The sequence below is a fragment of the Taudactylus pleione genome, unplaced genomic scaffold (genome assembly GCF_031769625.1).
Source record: "Taudactylus pleione unplaced genomic scaffold, aTauple2 ptg000914l, whole genome shotgun sequence".
In the NCBI taxonomy this organism is placed as follows: Eukaryota; Metazoa; Chordata; class Amphibia; order Anura; family Myobatrachidae; genus Taudactylus; species Taudactylus pleione.
Genome location: NW_028285315.1, coordinates 1,134,226 through 1,157,529, shown reverse-complemented (window position 1 = coordinate 1,157,529; position 23,304 = coordinate 1,134,226). Strand labels below are relative to the sequence as shown.

General features: G+C 29.9%; 8 non-coding genes across 8 annotated transcripts; all 8 read left to right on the top strand.

The window, feature by feature from the left end:
- Nucleotides 1–157: 157 nt before the first annotated feature.
- On the top strand, nucleotides 158–230 carry TRNAR-UCG (transfer RNA arginine (anticodon UCG)). Its single transcript has one exon. It is a non-coding gene; the product is annotated as a tRNA-Arg (tRNA).
- A 3,336-nt stretch (nucleotides 231–3,566) lies between these two features.
- Nucleotides 3,567–3,639, top strand: TRNAR-UCG (transfer RNA arginine (anticodon UCG)). The gene has a single exon. It is a non-coding gene; the product is annotated as a tRNA-Arg (tRNA).
- Nucleotides 3,640–6,029: 2,390 nt separating this feature from the next.
- Nucleotides 6,030–6,102, top strand: TRNAR-UCG (transfer RNA arginine (anticodon UCG)). The gene has a single exon. It is a non-coding gene; the product is annotated as a tRNA-Arg (tRNA).
- A 3,835-nt stretch (nucleotides 6,103–9,937) lies between these two features.
- On the top strand, nucleotides 9,938–10,010 carry TRNAR-UCG (transfer RNA arginine (anticodon UCG)). The gene has a single exon. It is a non-coding gene; the product is annotated as a tRNA-Arg (tRNA).
- A 2,603-nt stretch (nucleotides 10,011–12,613) lies between these two features.
- TRNAR-UCG (transfer RNA arginine (anticodon UCG)) lies at nucleotides 12,614–12,686 on the top strand. Its single transcript has one exon. It is a non-coding gene; the product is annotated as a tRNA-Arg (tRNA).
- A 3,108-nt stretch (nucleotides 12,687–15,794) lies between these two features.
- On the top strand, nucleotides 15,795–15,867 carry TRNAR-UCG (transfer RNA arginine (anticodon UCG)). Its single transcript has one exon. It is a non-coding gene; the product is annotated as a tRNA-Arg (tRNA).
- A 3,108-nt stretch (nucleotides 15,868–18,975) lies between these two features.
- Nucleotides 18,976–19,048, top strand: TRNAR-UCG (transfer RNA arginine (anticodon UCG)). The gene has a single exon. It is a non-coding gene; the product is annotated as a tRNA-Arg (tRNA).
- Nucleotides 19,049–21,155: 2,107 nt separating this feature from the next.
- Nucleotides 21,156–21,228, top strand: TRNAR-UCG (transfer RNA arginine (anticodon UCG)). The gene has a single exon. It is a non-coding gene; the product is annotated as a tRNA-Arg (tRNA).
- Nucleotides 21,229–23,304: the final 2,076 nt, after the last annotated feature.

Below are 23,304 nucleotides of genomic sequence, written 5' to 3'. Positions count from 1 at the left end.
AAAATAAATCATTAAAATATGTTGTTGGATTTCATTTTGTAATTCATATGCAAGTTTTTCCAAAACATTCCTCTAGAAAAAACTTCTAAATTTTGAATGTTATACTTGAGGTTGCTATTACCACACCTTCCACAGGTTCGACATCTTCTACATAGTTGACTGCGTGGCCTAATGGATAAGGCGTCTGACTTCGGATCAGAGGATTGAGGCTTCGATTCCCTTCGTGGTCGAGGTTTTCTTTTCGATCACTATTTAAACTATTCATGAAATAAATGGATGACAATGTTGTAAAGAATGTACATTTCTAAATGTAATTCCTATAGGAAAATAAATACAACATAAACAATGATGTGTATGATGTACATATAGTTACAGTTTTTTTAGCTTTTAGGTGGATAGTAAAAGTTATCCTTTTGGAAAAGATAAGTATTTACCTGTTAACTTGTTCAATTTTGGTAATCTGTGTTGCAAAAAATTCTTTGACCAAATTGATACAATAAAGGATATTTGCATATCTGCATATAAAAATTATATCTCACATGTTTAAAAGGAATCAATGAAATTAGAACACCCATAGTCCAATGAGAAATTGCTCTAAAGCCTACATCCCTAATCTTTTCATAAAACTTTATAGCATGCATATAGAAAAAATAAGTTATCTCTCAGCTAAGTTAAGGATTTAACAAAATCTAGGCTGTGAAAGTTATACTTTGTAATGTTCACTCAAAATAAATCATTAAAATATGTTGTTGGATTTCAATTTGTAATTCATATGCAAGTTTTTCCAAAACATACTTCTTGAAAAAACTTCTCACATGTTTAAAGGAATCAATGAAATCAGAACACCCATAGTCCAATGAGAAATTGCTATAAAGCCTACATCCCTAATATTTTCATAAAACTTAAAAATCCTTTTGGAAAATGTAAGTGTTTACCTGTTAACTTGTTCGATTTTGGTAATCTGTGTTGCAAAGCAATTCTTTGACCAAATTGATACTATAATGGTTATTTGCATATCTGCATATAAAAAATACATCTCACATGTTTAGAAGGAATCAATGAAATCAGAACACCCATAGTTCAATGAGAAATTGCTCTAATGCCTACATCCCTAATCTTTTCATCAAACTTTATAGCATGCATATAGAAAAGTTAAGTTATTTCTCAGCTAAGTTAAGGATTTAACAAAATCTAGGCTATGTGAAAGGTATACTTTGTAATGTTCACTCAAAATAAATCATTAAAATATGTTGTTGGAAGATCATTTTGTAATTCATATGCAAGTTTTTCCAAAACATTCTTCTAGAAAAAACTTCTAAATTTTGAATGTTATACTTGAGGTTGCTATTACCACACCTTCCACAGGTTCGACATCTTCTACATAGTTGACTGCGTGGCCTAATGGATAAGGCGTCTGACTTCGGATCAGCGGATTGAGGCTTCGATTCCCTTCGTGGTCGAGGTCTTCTTTTTGATCACTATTTGAACTCTTCATGAAATAAATGGATGACAATGTTGTAAAGAATGTAATTACTATAGGAATATAAATACAACATAAACAATGATGTGTATGATGTACACATAGTTACAGTTTTTTTAGGTTTTAGGTGGATAGTAAAAGTAATCCTTTTGGAAAAGGTAAATGTTTACCTGTTAACTTGTTCAATTTTGGTAATCTGTGTTGCAAAAAATTCTTTGACCAAATTGATACAATAAAGGATATTTGCATATCTGCATATAAAAATTACATCTCACATGTTTAAAAGGAATCAATGAAATCTGAACACCCATAGTCCAATGAGAAATTGCTATAAAGCCTACATCCCTAATATTTTCATAAAACTTAAAAATCCTTTTGGAAAATGTAAGTGTTTACCTGTTAACTTGTTTGATTTTGGTAATCTGTGTTGCAAAGCAATTCTTTGACCAAATTGATACTATAATGGTTATTTGCATATCTGCATATAAAAATTACATCTCACATGTTTAGAAGGAATCAATGAAATCAGAACACCCATAGTTCAATGAGAAATTGCTCTAATGCCTACATCCCTAATCTTTTTGTAAAACTTTATAGCATGCCTATAGAAAAGTTATGTTATTTCTCTGCTAAGTTAAGGATTTAACAAAATCTAGGCTATGTGAAAGGTATACTTTGTAATGTTCACTCAAAATATATCATTAAAATATATTGTTGGATTTCATTTTGTAATTCATATGCAAGTTTTCCAAAACTTACCTCTAGAAAAAACTTCTAAATTTTGAATGTTATACTTGAGGTCTCTATTACCACACCTTCCACAGGTTCGAGAACTTCTACATAGATGACCACGTGGTCTAATGGATAAGGTGTCTGACTTCAGATCAGAAGATTGAGGGTTCGAGTCCCTTCGTGGTCGAAGTTATCTTTTTGTTACTATTTGAAATCTTCAAACTCTGCATGAATTCAATGGATGACAAAGTTGTAAAGAATGTACATTTCTAAATGTAATTCCTATAGGAAAATAAATACAACATAAACAATGATGTGTATGACGAACACATAGTTACAGTTTTTTTAGGTTTTTGGTGTATAGTAAAAGGTATCCTTTTGGAAAAGGTAAGTATTTACCTGTTAACTTGTTCAATTTTGGTAATCTGTGTTAAAAACAATTCTTTGACCAAATTGATACTATAATGGTTATTTGCATATTTGCATATAAAAATTACATCTCACATGTTTAGAAGGAATCAATGAAATCAGAACACCCATAGTTCAATGAGAAATTGCTCTAAAGCCTACATCCCTAATCTTTTCATAAAACTTTATAGCATGCATATAGAAAAGTTAAGTTATTTCTCAGCTAAGTTAAGGATTTAACAAAATCTAGGCTATGTGAAAGGTATACTTTGTAATGTTCACACAAAATAAATCATTAAAATATGTTGTTGGATTTCATTTTGTAATTCATATGCAAGTTTTTCTAAAACATACCTCTAGAAAAAACTTCTCACATGTTTAAAAGGAATCAATGAAATCAGAACACCCATAGTCCAATGAGAAATTGCTATAAGGACTACATCCCTAATATTTTCATAAAACTTCAAAATCCTTTTGGAAAATGTAAGTGTTTACCTGTTAACTTGTTCGATTTTGGTAATCTGTGTTGCAAAGCAATTCTTTGACCAAATTGATACCATAATGGTTATTTGCATATTTGCATATAAAAATAACATCTCACATGTTTAGAAGGAATCAATGAAATCAGAACACCCATAGTTCAATGAGAAATTGCTCTAATGCCTACATCCCTAATCTTTTCATCAAACTTTATAGCATGCATATAGAAAAGTTAAGTTATTTCTCAGCTAAGTTAAGGATTTAACAAAATCTAGGCTATGTGAAAGGTATACTTTGTAATGTTCACTCAAAATAAATCATTAAAATATGTTGTTGGATTTCATTTTGTAATTCATATGCAAGTTTTTCCAAAACATTCCTCTAGAAAAAACTTCTAAATTTTGAATGTTATACTTGAGGTTGCTATTACCACACCTTCCACAGGTTCGACATCTTCTACATAGTTGACTGCGTGGCCTAATGGATAAGGCGTCTGACTTCGGATCAGAGGATTGAGGCTTCGATTCCCTTCGTGGTCGAGGTTTTCTTTTCGATCACTATTTAAACTATTCATGAAATAAATGGATGACAATGTTGTAAAGAATGTACATTTCTAAATGTAATTCCTATAGGAAAATAAATACAACATAAACAATGATGTGTATGATGTACATATAGTTACAGTTTTTTTAGCTTTTAGGTGGATAGTAAAAGTTATCCTTTTGGAAAAGATAAGTATTTACCTGTTAACTTGTTCAATTTTGGTAATCTGTGTTGCAAAAAATTCTTTGACCAAATTGATACAATAAAGGATATTTGCATATCTGCATATAAAAATTATATCTCACATGTTTAAAAGGAATCAATGAAATTAGAACACCCATAGTCCAATGAGAAATTGCTCTAAAGCCTACATCCCTAATCTTTTCATAAAACTTTATAGCATGCATATAGAAAAAATAAGTTATCTCTCAGCTAAGTTAAGGATTTAACAAAATCTAGGCTATGTGAAAGTTATACTTTGTAATGTTCACTCAAAATAAATCATTAAAATATGTTGTTGGATTTCAATTTGTAATTCATATGCAAGTTTTTCCAAAACATACTTCTTGAAAAAACTTCTCACATGTTTAAAGGAATCAATGAAATCAGAACACCCATAGTCCAATGAGAAATTGCTATAAAGCCTACATCCCTAATATTTTCATAAAACTTAAAAATCCTTTTGGAAAATGTAAGTGTTTACCTGTTAACTTGTTCGATTTTGGTAATCTGTGTTGCAAAGCAATTCTTTGACCAAATTGATACTATAATGGTTATTTGCATATCTGCATATAAAAAATACATCTCACATGTTTAGAAGGAATCAATGAAATCAGAACACCCATAGTTCAATGAGAAATTGCTCTAATGCCTACATCCCTAATCTTTTCATCAAACTTTATAGCATGCATATAGAAAAGTTAAGTTATTTCTCAGCTAAGTTAAGGATTTAGCAAAATCTAGGCTATGTGAAAGGTATACTTTGTAATGTTCACTCAAAATAAATCATTAAAATATGTTGTTGGAAGATCATTTTGTAATTCATATGCAAGTTTTTCCAAAACATTCTTCTAGAAAAATCTTCTAAATTTTGAATGTTATACTTGAGGTTGCTATTACCACACCTTCCACAGGTTCGACACCTTCTACATAGTTGACAGCGTGGCCTAATGGATAAGGCGTCTGACTTCGGATCAGAAGATTGAGGGTACGAGTCCCTTCGTGGTCGAGGTTTTCTTTTCAATCACTATTTAAACTATTCATGAAATAAATGGATGACAATGTTGTAAAGAATGTACATTTCTAAATGTAATTCCTATAGGAAAATAAATACAACATAAACAATGATGTGTATGATATACATATAGTTACAGTTTTTTTAGATTTTAGGTGGATAGTAAAAGTTATCCTTTTGGAAAAGATAAGTATTTACCTGTTAACTTGTTCAATTTTGGTAATCTGTGTTGCAAAAAATTCTTTGACCAAATTGATACAATAAAGGATATTTGCATATCTGCATATAAAAATTATATCTCACATGTTTAAAAGGAATCAATGAAATCAGAACACCCATAGTCCAATGAGAAATTGCTCTAAAGCCTACATCCCTAATCTTTTCATAAAACTTTATAGCATGCATATAGAAAAAATAAGTTATCTCTCAGCTAAGTTAAGGATTTAACAAAATCTAGGCTATGTGAAAGTTATACTTTGTAATGTTCACTCAAAATAAATCATTAAAATATGTTGTTGGATTTCATTTTGTAATTCATATGCAAGTTTTTCCAAAACATACTTCTAGAAAAAACTTCTCACATGTTTAAAGGAATCAATGAAATCAGAACACCCATAGTCCAATGAGAAATTGCTATAAAGCCTACATCCCTAATATTTTCATAAAACTTAAAAATCCTTTTGGAAAATGTAAGAGTTTACCTGTTAACATGTTCGATTTTGGTAATCTGTGTTGCAAAGCAATTCTTTGACCAAATTGATACTATAATGGTTATTTGCATATCTGCATATAAAAAATACATCTCACATGTTTAGAAGGAATCAATGAAATCAGAACACCCATAGTTCAATGAGAAATTGCTCTAATGCCTACATCCCTAATCTTTTCATAAAACTTTATAGCATGCATATAGAAAAGTTAAGTTATTTCTCAGCTAAGTTAAGGATTTAACAAAATCTAGGCTATGTGAAAGGTATACATTGTAATGTTCACTCAAAATAAATCATTAAAATATGTTGTTGGATTTCATTTTGTAATTCATATGCAAGTTTTTCCAAAACATTCTTCTAGAAAAAACTTCTAAATTTTGAATGTTATACTTGAGGTTGCTATTACCACACCTTCCACAGGTTCGACATCTTCTACATAGTTGACTGCGTGGCCTAATGGATAAGGCGTCTGACTTCGGATCAGAGGATTGAGGCTTCGATTCCCTTCGTGGTCGAGGTCTTCTTTTTGATCACTATTTGAACTCTTCATGAAATAAATGGATGACAATGTTGTAAAGAATGTAATTACTATAGGAATATAAATACAACATAAACAATGATGTGTATGATGTACACATAGTTACAGTTTTTTTAGGTTTTAGGTGGATAGTAAAAGTAATCCTTTTGGAAAAGGTAAATGTTTACCTGTTAACTTGTTCAATTTTGGTAATCTGTGTTGCAAAAAATTCTTTGACCAAATTGATACAATAAAGGATATTTGCATATCTGCATATAAAAATTACATCTCACATGTTTAAAAGGAATCAATGAAATCTGAACACCCATAGTCCAATGAGAAATTGCTATAAAGCCTACATCCCTAATATTTTCATAAAACTTAAAAATCCTTTTGGAAAATGTAAGTGTTTACCTGTTAACTTGTTTGATTTTGGTAATCTGTGTTGCAAAGCAATTCTTTGACCAAATTGATACTATAATGGTTATTTGCATATCTGCATATAAAAATTACATCTCACATGTTTAGAAGGAATCAATGAAATCAGAACACCCATAGTTCAATGAGAAATTGCTCTAATGCCTACATCCCTAATCTTTTTGTAAAACTTTATAGCATGCCTATAGAAAAGTTATGTTATTTCTCTGCTAAGTTAAGGATTTAACAAAATCTAGGCTATGTGAAAGGTATACTTTGTAATGTTCACTCTAAATATATCATTAAAATATATTGTTGGATTTCATTTTGTAATTCATATGCAAGTTTTTCTAAAACATACCTCTAGAAAAAACTTCTCACATGTTTAAAAGGAATCAATGAAATCAGAAAACCCATAGTCCAATGAGAAATTGCTATAAGGACTACATCCCTAATATTTTCATAAAACTTCAAAATCCTTTTGGAAAATGTAAGTGTTTACCTGTTAACTTGTTTGATTTTGGTAATCTGTGTTGCAAAGCAATTCTTTGACCAAATTGATACCATAATGGTTATTTGCATATTTGCATATAAAAATAACATCTCACATGTTTAGAAGGAATCAATGAAATCAGAACACCCATAGTTCAATGAGAAATTGCTCTAATGCCTACATCCCTAATCTTTTCATCAAACTTTATAGCATGCATATAGAAAAGTTAAGTTATTTCTCAGCTAAGTTAAGGATTTAACAAAATCTAGGCTATGTGAAAGGTATACTTTGTAATGTTCACTCAAAATAAATCATTAAAATATGTTGTTGGATTTCATTTTGTAATTCATATGCAAGTTTTTCCAAAACATTCCTCTAGAAAAAACTTCTAAATTTTGAATGTTATACTTGAGGTTGCTATTACCACACCTTCCACAGGTTCGACATCTTCTACATAGTTGACTGCGTGGCCTAATGGATAAGGCGTCTGACTTCGGATCAGAGGATTGAGGCTTCGATTCCCTTCGTGGTTGAGGTTTTCTTTTCGATCACTATTTAAACTATTCATGAAATAAATGGATGACAATGTTGTAAAGAATGTACATTTCTAAATGTAATTCCTATAGGAAAATAAATACAACATAAACAATGATGTGTATGATGTACATATAGTTACAGTTTTTTTAGCTTTTAGGTGGATAGTAAAAGTTATCCTTTTGGAAAAGATAAGTATTTACCTGTTAACTTGTTCAATTTTGGTAATCTGTGTTGCAAAAAATTCTTTGACCAAATTGATACAATAAAGGATATTTGCATATCTGCATATAAAAATTATATCTCACATGTTTAAAAGGAATCAATGAAATTAGAACACCCATAGTCCAATGAGAAATTGCTCTAAAGCCTACATCCCTAATCTTTTCATAAAACTTTATAGCATGCATATTGAAAAAATAAGTTATCTCTCAGCTAAGTTAAGGATTTAACAAAATCTAGGCTATGTGAAAGTTATACTTTGTAATGTTCACTCAAAATAAATCATTAAAATATGTTGTTGGATTTCATTTTGTAATTCATATGCAAGTTTTTCCAAAACATACTTCTAGAAAAAACTTCTCACATGTTTAAAGGAATCAATGAAATCAGAACACCCATAGTCCAATGAGAAATTGCTATAAAGCCTACATCCCTAATATTTTCATAAAACTTAAAAATCCTTTTGGAAAATGTAAGAGTTTACCTGTTAACATGTTCGATTTTGGTAATCTGTGTTGCAAAGCAATTCTTTGACCAAATTGATACTATAATGGTTATTTGCATATCTGCATATAAAAAATACATCTCACATGTTTAGAAGGAATCAATGAAATCAGAACACCCATAGTTCAATGAGAAATTGCTCTAATGCCTACATCCCTAATCTTTTCATAAAACTTTATAGCATGCATATAGAAAAGTTAAGTTATTTCTCAGCTAAGTTAAGGATTTAACAAAATCTAGGCTATGTGAAAGGTATACTTTGTAATGTTCACTCAAAATAAATCATTAAAATATGTTGTTGGAAGATCATTTTGTAATTCATATGCAAGTTTTTCCAAAACATTCTTCTAGAAAAATCTTCTAAATTTTGAATGTTATACTTGAGGTTGCTATTACCACACCTTCCACAGGTTCGACACCTTCTACATAGTTGACAGCGTGGCCTAATGGATAAGGCGTCTGACTTCGGATCAGAAGATTGAGGGTACGAGTCCCTTCGTGGTCGAGGTTTTCTTTTCAATCACTATTTAAACTATTCATGAAATAAATGGATGACAATGTTGTAAAGAATGTACATTTCTAAATGTAATTCCTATAGGAAAATAAATACAACATAAACAATGATGTGTATGATATACATATAGTTACAGTTTTTTTAGATTTTAGGTGGATAGTAAAAGTTATCCTTTTGGAAAAGATAAGTATTTACCTGTTAACTTGTTCAATTTTGGTAATCTGTGTTGCAAAAAATTCTTTGACCAAATTGATACAATAAAGGATATTTGCATATCTGCATATAAAAATTATATCTCACATGTTTAAAAGGAATCAATGAAATCAGAACACCCATAGTCCAATGAGAAATTGCTCTAAAGCCTACATCCCTAATCTTTTCATAAAACTTTATAGCATGCATATAGAAAAAATAAGTTATCTCTCAGCTAAGTTAAGGATTTAACAAAATCTAGGCTATGTGAAAGTTATACTTTGTAATGTTCACTCAAAATAAATCATTAAAATATGTTGTTGGATTTCATTTTGTAATTCATATGCAAGTTTTTCCAAAACATACTTCTAGAAAAAACTTCTCACATGTTTAAAGGAATCAATGAAATCAGAACACCCATAGTCCAATGAGAAATTGCTATAAAGCCTACATCCCTAATATTTTCATAAAACTTAAAAATCCTTTTGGAAAATGTAAGAGTTTACCTGTTAACATGTTCGATTTTGGTAATCTGTGTTGCAAAGCAATTCTTTGACCAAATTGATACTATAATGGTTATTTGCATATCTGCATATAAAAAATACATCTCACATGTTTAGAAGGAATCAATGAAATCAGAACACCCATAGTTCAATGAGAAATTGCTCTAATGCCTACATCCCTAATCTTTTCATAAAACTTTATAGCATGCATATAGAAAAGTTAAGTTATTTCTCAGCTAAGTTAAGGATTTAACAAAATCTAGGCTATGTGAAAGGTATACATTGTAATGTTCACTCAAAATAAATCATTAAAATATGTTGTTGGATTTCATTTTGTAATTCATATGCAAGTTTTTCCAAAACATTCTTCTAGAAAAAACTTCTAAATTTTGAATGTTATACTTGAGGTTGCTATTACCACACCTTCCACAGGTTCGACATCTTCTACATAGTTGACTGCGTGGCCTAATGGATAAGGCGTCTGACTTCGGATCAGAGGATTGAGGCTTCGATTCCCTTCGTGGTCGAGGTCTTCTTTTTGATCACTATTTGAACTCTTCATGAAATAAATGGATGACAATGTTGTAAAGAATGTAATTACTATAGGAATATAAATACAACATAAACAATGATGTGTATGATGTACACATAGTTACAGTTTTTTTAGGTTTTAGGTGGATAGTAAAAGTAATCCTTTTGGAAAAGGTAAATGTTTACCTGTTAACTTGTTCAATTTTGGTAATCTGTGTTGCAAAAAATTCTTTGACCAAATTGATACAATAAAGGATATTTGCATATCTGCATATAAAAATTACATCTCACATGTTTAAAAGGAATCAATGAAATCTGAACACCCATAGTCCAATGAGAAATTGCTATAAAGCCTACATCCCTAATATTTTCATAAAACTTAAAAATCCTTTTGGAAAATGTAAGTGTTTACCTGTTAACTTGTTTGATTTTGGTAATCTGTGTTGCAAAGCAATTCTTTGACCAAATTGATACTATAATGGTTATTTGCATATCTGCATATAAAAATTACATCTCACATGTTTAGAAGGAATCAATGAAATCAGAACACCCATAGTTCAATGAGAAATTGCTCTAATGCCTACATCCCTAATCTTTTTGTAAAACTTTATAGCATGCCTATAGAAAAGTTATGTTATTTCTCTGCTAAGTTAAGGATTTAACAAAATCTAGGCTATGTGAAAGGTATACTTTGTAATGTTCACTCTAAATATATCATTAAAATATATTGTTGGATTTCATTTTGTAATTCATATGCAAGTTTTTCTAAAACATACCTCTAGAAAAAACTTCTCACATGTTTAAAAGGAATCAATGAAATCAGAAAACCCATAGTCCAATGAGAAATTGCTATAAGGACTACATCCCTAATATTTTCATAAAACTTCAAAATCCTTTTGGAAAATGTAAGTGTTTACCTGTTAACTTGTTTGATTTTGGTAATCTGTGTTGCAAAGCAATTCTTTGACCAAATTGATACCATAATGGTTATTTGCATATTTGCATATAAAAATAACATCTCACATGTTTAGAAGGAATCAATGAAATCAGAACACCCATAGTTCAATGAGAAATTGCTCTAATGCCTACATCCCTAATCTTTTCATCAAACTTTATAGCATGCATATAGAAAAGTTAAGTTATTTCTCAGCTAAGTTAAGGATTTAACAAAATCTAGGCTATGTGAAAGGTATACTTTGTAATGTTCACTCAAAATAAATCATTAAAATATGTTGTTGGATTTCATTTTGTAATTCATATGCAAGTTTTTCCAAAACATTCCTCTAGAAAAAACTTCTAAATTTTGAATGTTATACTTGAGGTTGCTATTACCACACCTTCCACAGGTTCGACATCTTCTACATAGTTGACTGCGTGGCCTAATGGATAAGGCGTCTGACTTCGGATCAGAGGATTGAGGCTTCGATTCCCTTCGTGGTTGAGGTTTTCTTTTCGATCACTATTTAAACTATTCATGAAATAAATGGATGACAATGTTGTAAAGAATGTACATTTCTAAATGTAATTCCTATAGGAAAATAAATACAACATAAACAATGATGTGTATGATGTACATATAGTTACAGTTTTTTTAGCTTTTAGGTGGATAGTAAAAGTTATCCTTTTGGAAAAGATAAGTATTTACCTGTTAACTTGTTCAATTTTGGTAATCTGTGTTGCAAAAAATTCTTTGACCAAATTGATACAATAAAGGATATTTGCATATCTGCATATAAAAATTATATCTCACATGTTTAAAAGGAATCAATGAAATTAGAACACCCATAGTCCAATGAGAAATTGCTCTAAAGCCTACATCCCTAATCTTTTCATAAAACTTTATAGCATGCATATTGAAAAAATAAGTTATCTCTCAGCTAAGTTAAGGATTTAACAAAATCTAGGCTATGTGAAAGTTATACTTTGTAATGTTCACTCAAAATAAATCATTAAAATATGTTGTTGGATTTCATTTTGTAATTCATATGCAAGTTTTTCCAAAACATACTTCTAGAAAAAACTTCTCACATGTTTAAAGGAATCAATGAAATCAGAACACCCATAGTCCAATGAGAAATTGCTATAAAGCCTACATCCCTAATATTTTCATAAAACTTAAAAATCCTTTTGGAAAATGTAAGAGTTTACCTGTTAACATGTTCGATTTTGGTAATCTGTGTTGCAAAGCAATTCTTTGACCAAATTGATACTATAATGGTTATTTGCATATCTGCATATAAAAAATACATCTCACATGTTTAGAAGGAATCAATGAAATCAGAACACCCATAGTTCAATGAGAAATTGCTCTAATGCCTACATCCCTAATCTTTTCATAAAACTTTATAGCATGCATATAGAAAAGTTAAGTTATTTCTCAGCTAAGTTAAGGATTTAACAAAATCTAGGCTATGTGAAAGGTATACATTGTAATGTTCACTCAAAATAAATCATTAAAATATGTTGTTGGATTTCATTTTGTAATTCATATGCAAGTTTTTCCAAAACATTCTTCTAGAAAAAACTTCTAAATTTTGAATGTTATACTTGAGGTTGCTATTACCACACCTTCCACAGGTTCGACATCTTCTACATAGTTGACTGCGTGGCCTAATGGATAAGGCGTCTGACTTCGGATCAGAGGATTGAGGCTTCGATTCCCTTCGTGGTCGAGGTCTTCTTTTTGATCACTATTTGAACTCTTCATGAAATAAATGGATGACAATGTTGTAAAGAATGTAATTACTATAGGAATATAAATACAACATAAACAATGATGTGTATGATGTACACATAGTTACAGTTTTTTTAGGTTTTAGGTGGATAGTAAAAGTAATCCTTTTGGAAAAGGTAAATGTTTACCTGTTAACTTGTTCAATTTTGGTAATCTGTGTTGCAAAAAATTCTTTGACCAAATTGATACAATAAAGGATATTTGCATATCTGCATATAAAAATTACATCTCACATGTTTAAAAGGAATCAATGAAATCTGAACACCCATAGTCCAATGAGAAATTGCTATAAAGCCTACATCCCTAATATTTTCATAAAACTTAAAAATCCTTTTGGAAAATGTAAGTGTTTACCTGTTAACTTGTTTGATTTTGGTAATCTGTGTTGCAAAGCAATTCTTTGACCAAATTGATACTATAATGGTTATTTGCATATCTGCATATAAAAATTACATCTCACATGTTTAGAAGGAATCAATGAAATCAGAACACCCATAGTTCAATGAGAAATTGCTCTAATGCCTACATCCCTAATCTTTTTGTAAAACTTTATAGCATGCCTATAGAAAAGTTATGTTATTTCTCTGCTAAGTTAAGGATTTAACAAAATCTAGGCTATGTGAAAGGTATACTTTGTAATGTTCACTCTAAATATATCATTAAAATATATTGTTGGATTTCATTTTGTAATTCATATGCAAGTTTTTCTAAAACATACCTCTAGAAAAAACTTCTCACATGTTTAAAAGGAATCAATGAAATCAGAAAACCCATAGTCCAATGAGAAATTGCTATAAGGACTACATCCCTAATATTTTCATAAAACTTCAAAATCCTTTTGGAAAATGTAAGTGTTTACCTGTTAACTTGTTTGATTTTGGTAATCTGTGTTGCAAAGCAATTCTTTGACCAAATTGATACCATAATGGTTATTTGCATATTTGCATATAAAAATAACATCTCACATGTTTAGAAGGAATCAATGAAATCAGAACACCCATAGTTCAATGAGAAATTGCTCTAATGCCTACATCCCTAATCTTTTCATCAAACTTTATAGCATGCATATAGAAAAGTTAAGTTATTTCTCAGCTAAGTTAAGGATTTAACAAAATCTAGGCTATGTGAAAGGTATACTTTGTAATGTTCACTCAAAATAAATCATTAAAATATGTTGTTGGATTTCATTTTGTAATTCATATGCAAGTTTTTCCAAAACATTCCTCTAGAAAAAACTTCTAAATTTTGAATGTTATACTTGAGGTTGCTATTACCACACCTTCCACAGGTTCGACATCTTCTACATAGTTGACTGCGTGGCCTAATGGATAAGGCGTCTGACTTCGGATCAGAGGATTGAGGCTTCGATTCCCTTCGTGGTTGAGGTTTTCTTTTCGATCACTATTTAAACTATTCATGAAATAAATGGATGACAATGTTGTAAAGAATGTACATTTCTAAATGTAATTCCTATAGGAAAATAAATACAACATAAACAATGATGTGTATGATGTACATATAGTTACAGTTTTTTTAGCTTTTAGGTGGATAGTAAAAGTTATCCTTTTGGAAAAGATAAGTATTTACCTGTTAACTTGTTCAATTTTGGTAATCTGTGTTGCAAAAAATTCTTTGACCAAATTGATACAATAAAGGATATTTGCATATCTGCATATAAAAATTATATCTCACATGTTTAAAAGGAATCAATGAAATTAGAACACCCATAGTCCAATGAGAAATTGCTCTAAAGCCTACATCCCTAATCTTTTCATAAAACTTTATAGCATGCATATTGAAAAAATAAGTTATCTCTCAGCTAAGTTAAGGATTTAACAAAATCTAGGCTATGTGAAAGTTATACTTTGTAATGTTCACTCAAAATAAATCATTAAAATATGTTGTTGGATTTCATTTTGTAATTCATATGCAAGTTTTTCCAAAACATACTTCTAGAAAAAACTTCTCACATGTTTAAAGGAATCAATGAAATCAGAACACCCATAGTCCAATGAGAAATTGCTATAAAGCCTACATCCCTAATATTTTCATAAAACTTAAAAATCCTTTTGGAAAATGTAAGAGTTTACCTGTTAACATGTTCGATTTTGGTAATCTGTGTTGCAAAGCAATTCTTTGACCAAATTGATACTATAATGGTTATTTGCATATCTGCATATAAAAAATACATCTCACATGTTTAGAAGGAATCAATGAAATCAGAACACCCATAGTTCAATGAGAAATTGCTCTAATGCCTACATCCCTAATCTTTTCATAAAACTTTATAGCATGCATATAGAAAAGTTAAGTTATTTCTCAGCTAAGTTAAGGATTTAACAAAATCTAGGCTATGTGAAAGTTATACTTTGTAATGTTCACTCAAAATAAATCATTAAAATATGTTGTTGGATTTCATTTTGTAATTCATATGCAAGTTTTTCTAAAACATACCTCTAGAAAAAACTTCTCACATGTTTAAAAGGAATCAATGAAATCAGAACACCCATAGTCCAATGAGAAATTGCTATAAGGACTACATCCCTAATATTTTCATAAAACTTCAAAATCCTTTTGGAAAATGTAAGTGTTTACCTGTTAACTTGTTCGATTTTGGTAATCTGTGTTGCAAAGCAATTCTTTGACCAAATTGATACCATAATGGTTATTTGCATATTTGCATATAAAAATAACATCTCACATGTTTAGAAGGAATCAATGAAATCAGAACACCCATAGTTCAATGAGAAATTGCTCTAATGCCTACATCCCTAATCTTTTCATAAAACTTTATAGCATGCATATAGAAAAGTTAAGTTATTTCTCAGCTAAGTTAAGGATTTAACAAAATCTAGGCTATGTGAAAGGTATACATTGTAATGTTCACTCAAAATAAATCATTAAAATATGTTGTTGGATTTCATTTTGTAATTCATATGCAAGTTTTTCCAAAACATTCTTCTAGAAAAAACTTCTAAATTTTGAATGTTATACTTGAGGTTGCTATTACCACACCTTCCACAGGTTCGACATCTTCTACATAGTTGACTGCGTGGCCTAATGGATAAGGCGTCTGACTTCGGATCAGAGGATTGAGGCTTCGATTCCCTTCGTGGTCGAGGTCTTCTTTTTGATCACTATTTGAACTCTTCATGAAATAAATGGATGACAATGTTGTAAAGAATGTAATTACTATAGGAATATAAATACAACATAAACAATGATGTGTATGATGTACACATAGTTACAGTTTTTTTAGGTTTTAGGTGGATAGTAAAAGTAATCCTTTTGGAAAAGGTAAATGTTTACCTGTTAACTTGTTCAATTTTGGTAATCTGTGTTGCAAAAAATTCTTTGACCAAATTGATACAATAAAGGATATTTGCATATCTGCATATAAAAATTACATCTCACATGTTTAAAAGGAATCAATGAAATCTGAACACCCATAGTCCAATGAGAAATTGCTATAAAGCCTACATCCCTAATATTTTCATAAAACTTAAAAATCCTTTTGGAAAATGTAAGTGTTTACCTGTTAACTTGTTTGATTTTGGTAATCTGTGTTGCAAAGCAATTCTTTGACCAAATTGATACTATAATGGTTATTTGCATATCTGCATATAAAAATTACATCTCACATGTTTAGAAGGAATCAATGAAATCAGAACACCCATAGTTCAATGAGAAATTGCTCTAATGCCTACATCCCTAATCTTTTTGTAAAACTTTATAGCATGCCTATAGAAAAGTTATGTTATTTCTCTGCTAAGTTAAGGATTTAACAAAATCTAGGCTATGTGAAAGGTATACTTTGTAATGTTCACTCTAAATATATCATTAAAATATATTGTTGGATTTCATTTTGTAATTCATATGCAAGTTTTTCTAAAACATACCTCTAGAAAAAACTTCTCACATGTTTAAAAGGAATCAATGAAATCAGAAAACCCATAGTCCAATGAGAAATTGCTATAAGGACTACATCCCTAATATTTTCATAAAACTTCAAAATCCTTTTGGAAAATGTAAGTGTTTACCTGTTAACTTGTTTGATTTTGGTAATCTGTGTTGCAAAGCAATTCTTTGACCAAATTGATACCATAATGGTTATTTGCATATTTGCATATAAAAATAACATCTCACATGTTTAGAAGGAATCAATGAAATCAGAACACCCATAGTTCAATGAGAAATTGCTCTAATGCCTATATCCCTAATCTTTTCATCAAACTTTATAGCATGCATATAGAAAAGTTAAGTTATTTCTCAGCTAAGTTAAGGATTTAACAAAATCTAGGCTATGTGAAAGGTATACTTTGTAATGTTCACTCAAAATAAATCATTAAAATATGTTGTTGGATTTCATTTTGTAATTCATATGCAAGTTTTTCCAAAACATTCCTCTAGAAAAAACTTCTAAATTTTGAATGTTATACTTGAGGTTGCTATTACCACACCTTCCACAGGTTCGACATCTTCTACATAGTTGACTGCGTGGCCTAATGGATAAGGCGTCTGACTTCGGATCAGAGGATTGAGGCTTCGATTCCCTTCGTGGTTGAGGTTTTCTTTTCGATCACTATTTAAACTATTCATGAAATAAATGGATGACAATGTTGTAAAGAATGTACATTTCTAAATGTAATTCCTATAGGAAAATAAATACAACATAAACAATGATGTGTATGATGTACATATAGTTACAGTTTTTTTAGCTTTTAGGTGGATAGTAAAAGTTATCCTTTTGGAAAAGATAAGTATTTACCTGTTAACTTGTTCAATTTTGGTAATCTGTGTTGCAAAAAATTCTTTGACCAAATTGATACAATAAAGGATATTTGCATATCTGCATATAAAAATTATATCTCACATGTTTAAAAGGAATCAATGAAATTAGAACACCCATAGTCCAATGAGAAATTGCTCTAAAGCCTACATCCCTAATCTTTTCATAAAACTTTATAGCATGCATATTGAAAAAATAAGTTATCTCTCAGCTAAGTTAAGGATTTAACAAAATCTAGGCTATGTGAAAGTTATACTTTGTAATGTTCACTCAAAATAAATCATTAAAATATGTTGTTGGATTTCATTTTGTAATTCATATGCAAGTTTTTCCAAAACATACTTCTAGAAAAAACTTCTCACATGTTTAAAGGAATCAATGAAATCAGAACACCCATAGTCCAATGAGAAATTGCTATAAAGCCTACATCCCTAATATTTTCATAAAACTTAAAAATCCTTTTGGAAAATGTAAGAGTTTACCTGTTAACATGTTCGATTTTGGTAATCTGTGTTGCAAAGCAATTCTTTGACCAAATTGATACTATAATGGTTATTTGCATATCTGCATATAAAAAATACATCTCACATGTTTAGAAGGAATCAATGAAATCAGAACACCCATAGTTCAATGAGAAATTGCTCTAATGCCTACATCCCTAATCTTTTCATAAAACTTTATAGCATGCATATAGAAAAGTTAAGTTATTTCTCAGCTAAGTTAAGGATTTAACAAAATCTAGGCTATGTGAAAGTTATACTTTGTAATGTTCACTCAAAATAAATCATTAAAATATGTTGTTGGATTTCATTTTGTAATTCATATGCAAGTTTTTCTAAAACATACCTCTAGAAAAAACTTCTCACATGTTTAAAAGGAATCAATGAAATCAGAACACCCATAGTCCAATGAGAAATTGCTATAAGGACTACATCCCTAATATTTTCATAAAACTTCAAAATCCTTTTGGAAAATGTAAGTGTTTACCTGTTAACTTGTTCGATTTTGGTAATCTGTGTTGCAAAGCAATTCTTTGACCAAATTGATACCATAATGGTTATTTGCATATTTGCATATAAAAATAACATCTCACATGTTTAGAAGGAATCAATGAAATCAGAACACCCATAGTTCAATGAGAAATTGCTCTAATGCCTACATCCCTAATCTTTTCATAAAACTTTATAGCATGCATATAGAAAAGTTAAGTTATTTCTCAGCTAAGTTAAGGATTTAACAAAATCTAGGCTATGTGAAAGGTATACATTGTAATGTTCACTCAAAATAAATCATTAAAATATGTTGTTGGATTTCATTTTGTAATTCATATGCAAGTTTTTCCAAAACATTCTTCTAGAAAAAACTTCTAAATTTTGAATGTTATACTTGAGGTTGCTATTACCACACCTTCCACAGGTTCGACATCTTCTACATAGTTGACTGCGTGGCCTAATGGATAAGGCGTCTGACTTCGGATCAGAGGATTGAGGCTTCGATTCCCTTCGTGGTCGAGGTCTTCTTTTTGATCACTATTTGAACTCTTCATGAAATAAATGGATGACAATGTTGTAAAGAATGTAATTACTATAGGAATATAAATACAACATAAACAATGATGTGTATGATGTACACATAGTTACAGTTTTTTTAGGTTTTAGGTGGATAGTAAAAGTAATCCTTTTGGAAAAGGTAAATGTTTACCTGTTAACTTGTTCAATTTTGGTAATCTGTGTTGCAAAAAATTCTTTGACCAAATTGATACAATAAAGGATATTTGCATATCTGCATATAAAAATTACATCTCACATGTTTAAAAGGAATCAATGAAATCTGAACACCCATAGTCCAATGAGAAATTGCTATAAAGCCTACATCCCTAATATTTTCATAAAACTTAAAAATCCTTTTGGAAAATGTAAGTGTTTACCTGTTAACTTGTTTGATTTTGGTAATCTGTGTTGCAAAGCAATTCTTTGACCAAATTGATTCTATAATGGTTATTTGCATATCTGCATATAAAAATTACATCTCACATGTTTAGAAGGAATCAATGAAATCAGAACACCCATAGTTCAATGAGAAATTGCTCTAATGCCTACATCCCTAATCTTTTTGTAAAACTTTATAGCATGCCTATAGAAAAGTTATGTTATTTCTCTGCTAAGTTAAGGATTTAACAAAATCTAGGCTATGTGAAAGGTATACTTTGTAATGTTCACTCAAAATATATCATTAAAATATATTGTTGGATTTCATTTTGTAATTCATATGCAAGTTTTTCCAAAACTTACCTCTAGAAAAAACTTCTAAATTTTGAATGTTATACTTGAGGTTTCTATTACCACACCTTCCACAGGTTCGAGAACTTCTACATAGATGACTACGTGGTCTAATGGATAAGGCGTCTGACTTCAGATCAGAAGATTAAGGGTTCGCGTCCCTTCGTGGTCGAAGTTATCTTTTTGTCACTATTTGAAATCTTCAAACTCTGCATGAATTCAATGGATGACAAAGTTGTAAAGAATGTACATTTCTAAATGTAATTCCTATAGGAAAATAAATACAACATAAACAATGATGTGTATGACGTACACATAGTTACAGTTTTTTTAGGTTTTTGGTGTATAGTAAAAGGTATCCTTTTGGAAAAGGTAAGTATTTACCTGTTAACTTGTTCAATTTTGGTAATCTGTGTTAAAAACAATTCTTTGACCAAATTGATACTATAATGGTTATTTGCATATTTGCATATAAAAATTACATCTCACATGTTTAGAAGGAATCAATGAAATCAGAACACCCATAGTTCAATGAGAAATTGCTCTAAAGCCTACATCCCTAATCTTTTCATAAAACTTTATAGCATGCATATAGAAAAGTTAAGTTATTTCTCAGCTAAGTTAAGGATTTAACAAAATCTAGGCTATGTGAAAGGTATACTTTGTAATGTTCACTCAAAATAAATCATTAAAATATGTTGTTGGATTTCATTTTGTAATTCATATGCAAGTTTTTCTAAAACATACCTCTAGAAAAAATTTCTCACATGTTTAAAAGGAATCAATGAAATCAGAAAACCCATAGTCCAATGAGAAATTGCTATAAGGACTACATCCCTAATATTTTCATAAAACTTCAAAATCCTTTTGGAAAATGTAAGTGTTTACCTGTTAACTTGTTCGATTTTGGTAATCTGTGTTGCAAAGCAATTCTTTGACCAAATTGATAACATAATGGTTATTTGCATATTTGCATATAAAAATAACATCTCACATGTTTAGAAGGAATCAATGAAATCAGAACACCCATAGTTCAATGAGAAATTGCTCTAATGCCTACATCCCTAATCTTTTCATAAAACTTTATAGCATGCATATAGAAAAGTTAAGTTATTTCTCAGCTAAGTTAAGGATTTAACAAAATCTAGGCTATGTGAAAGGTATACATTGTAATGTTCACTCAAAATAAATCATTAAAATATGTTGTTGGATTTCATTTTGTAATTCATATGCAAGTTTTTCCAAAACATTCTTCTAGAAAAAACTTCTAAATTTTGAATGTTATACTTGAGGTTGCTATTACCACACCTTCCACAGGTTCGACATCTTCTACATAGTTGACTGCGTGGCCTAATGGATAAGGCGTCTGACTTCGGATCAGAGGATTGAGGCTTCGATTCCCTTCGTGGTCGAGGTCTTCTTTTTGATCACTATTTGAACTCTTCATGAAATAAATGGATGACAATGTTGTAAAGAATGTAATTACTATAGGAATATAAATACAACATAAACAATGATGTGTATGATGTACACATAGTTACAGTTTTTTTAGGTTTTAGGTGGATAGTAAAAGTAATCCTTTTGGAAAAGGTAAATGTTTACCTGTTAACTTGTTCAATTTTGGTAATCTGTGTTGCAAAAAATTCTTTGACCAAATTGATACAATAAAGGATATTTGCATATCTGCATATAAAAATTACATCTCACATGTTTAAAAGGAATCAATGAAATCTGAACACCCATAGTCCAATGAGAAATTGCTATAAAGCCTACATCCCTAATATTTTCATAAAACTTAAAAATCCTTTTGGAAAATGTAAGTGTTTACCTGTTAACTTGTTTGATTTTGGTAATCTGTGTTGCAAAGCAATTCTTTGACCAAATTGATTCTATAATGGTTATTTGCATATCTGCATATAAAAATTACATCTCACATGTTTAGAAGGAATCAATGAAATCAGAACACCCATAGTTCAATGAGAAATTGCTCTAATGCCTACATCCCTAATCTTTTTGTAAAACTTTATAGCATGCTTATAGAAAAGTTATGTTATTTCTCTGCTAAGTTAAGGATTTAACAAAATCTAGGCTATGTGAAAGGTATACTTTGTAATGTTCACTCAAAATATATCATTAAAATATATTGTTGGATTTCATTTTGTAATTCATATGCAAGTTTTTCCAAAACTTACCTCTAGAAAAAACTTCTAAATTTTGAATGTTATACTTGAGGTTTCTATTACCACACCTTCCACAGGTTCGAGAACTTCTACATAGATGACTACGTGGTCTAATGGATAAGGCGTCTGACTTCAGATCAGAAGATTAAGGGTTCGAGTCCCTTCGTGGTCGAAGTTATCTTTTTGTCACTATTTGAAATCTTCAAACTCTGCATGAATTCAATGGATGACAAAGTTGTAAAGAATGTACATTTCTAAATGTAATTCCTATAGGAAAATAAATACAACATAAACAATGATGTGTATGACGTACACATAGTTACAGTTTTTTTAGGTTTTTGGTGTATAGTAAAAGGTATCCTTTTGGAAAAGGTAAGTATTTACCTGTTAACTTGTTCAATTTTGGTAATCTGTGTTAAAAACAATTCTTTGACCAAATTGATACTATAATGGTTATTTGCATATTTGCATATAAAAATTACATCTCACATGTTTAGAAGGAAGCAATGAAATCAGAACACCCATAGTTCAATGAGAAATTGCTCTAAAGCCTACATCCCTAATCTTTTCATAAAACTTTATAGCATGCATATAGAAAAGTTAAGTTATTTCTCAGCTAAGTTAAGGATTTAACAAAATCTAGGCTATGTGAAAGGTATACTTTGTAATGTTCACTCAAAATAAATCATTAAAATATGTTGTTGGATTTCATTTTGTAATTCATATGCAAGTTTTTCTAAAACATACCTCTAGAAAAAATTTCTCACATGTTTAAAAGGAATCAATGAAATCAGAAAACCCATAGTCCAATGAGAAATTGCTATAAGGACTACATCCCTAATATTTTCATAAAACTTCAAAATCCTTTTGGAAAATGTAAGTGTTTACCTGTTAACTTGTTCGATTTTGGTAATCTGTGTTGCAAAGCAATTCTTTGACCAAATTGATACCATAATGGTTATTTGCATATTTGCATATAAAAATAACATCTCACATGTTTAGAAGGAATCAATGAAATCAGAACACCCATAGTTCAATGAGAAATTGCTCTAATGCCTACATCCCTAATCTTTTCATAAAACTTTATAGCATGCATATAGAAAAGTTAAGTTATTTCTCAGCTAAGTTAAGGATTTAACAAAATCTAGGCTATGTGAAAGGTATACTTTGTAATGTTCACTCAAAATAAATCATTAAAATATGTTGTTGGAAGATCATTTTGTAATTCATATGCAAGTTTTTCCAAAACATTCTTCTAGAAAAATCTTCTAAATTTTGAATGTTATATTTGAGGTTGCTATTACCACA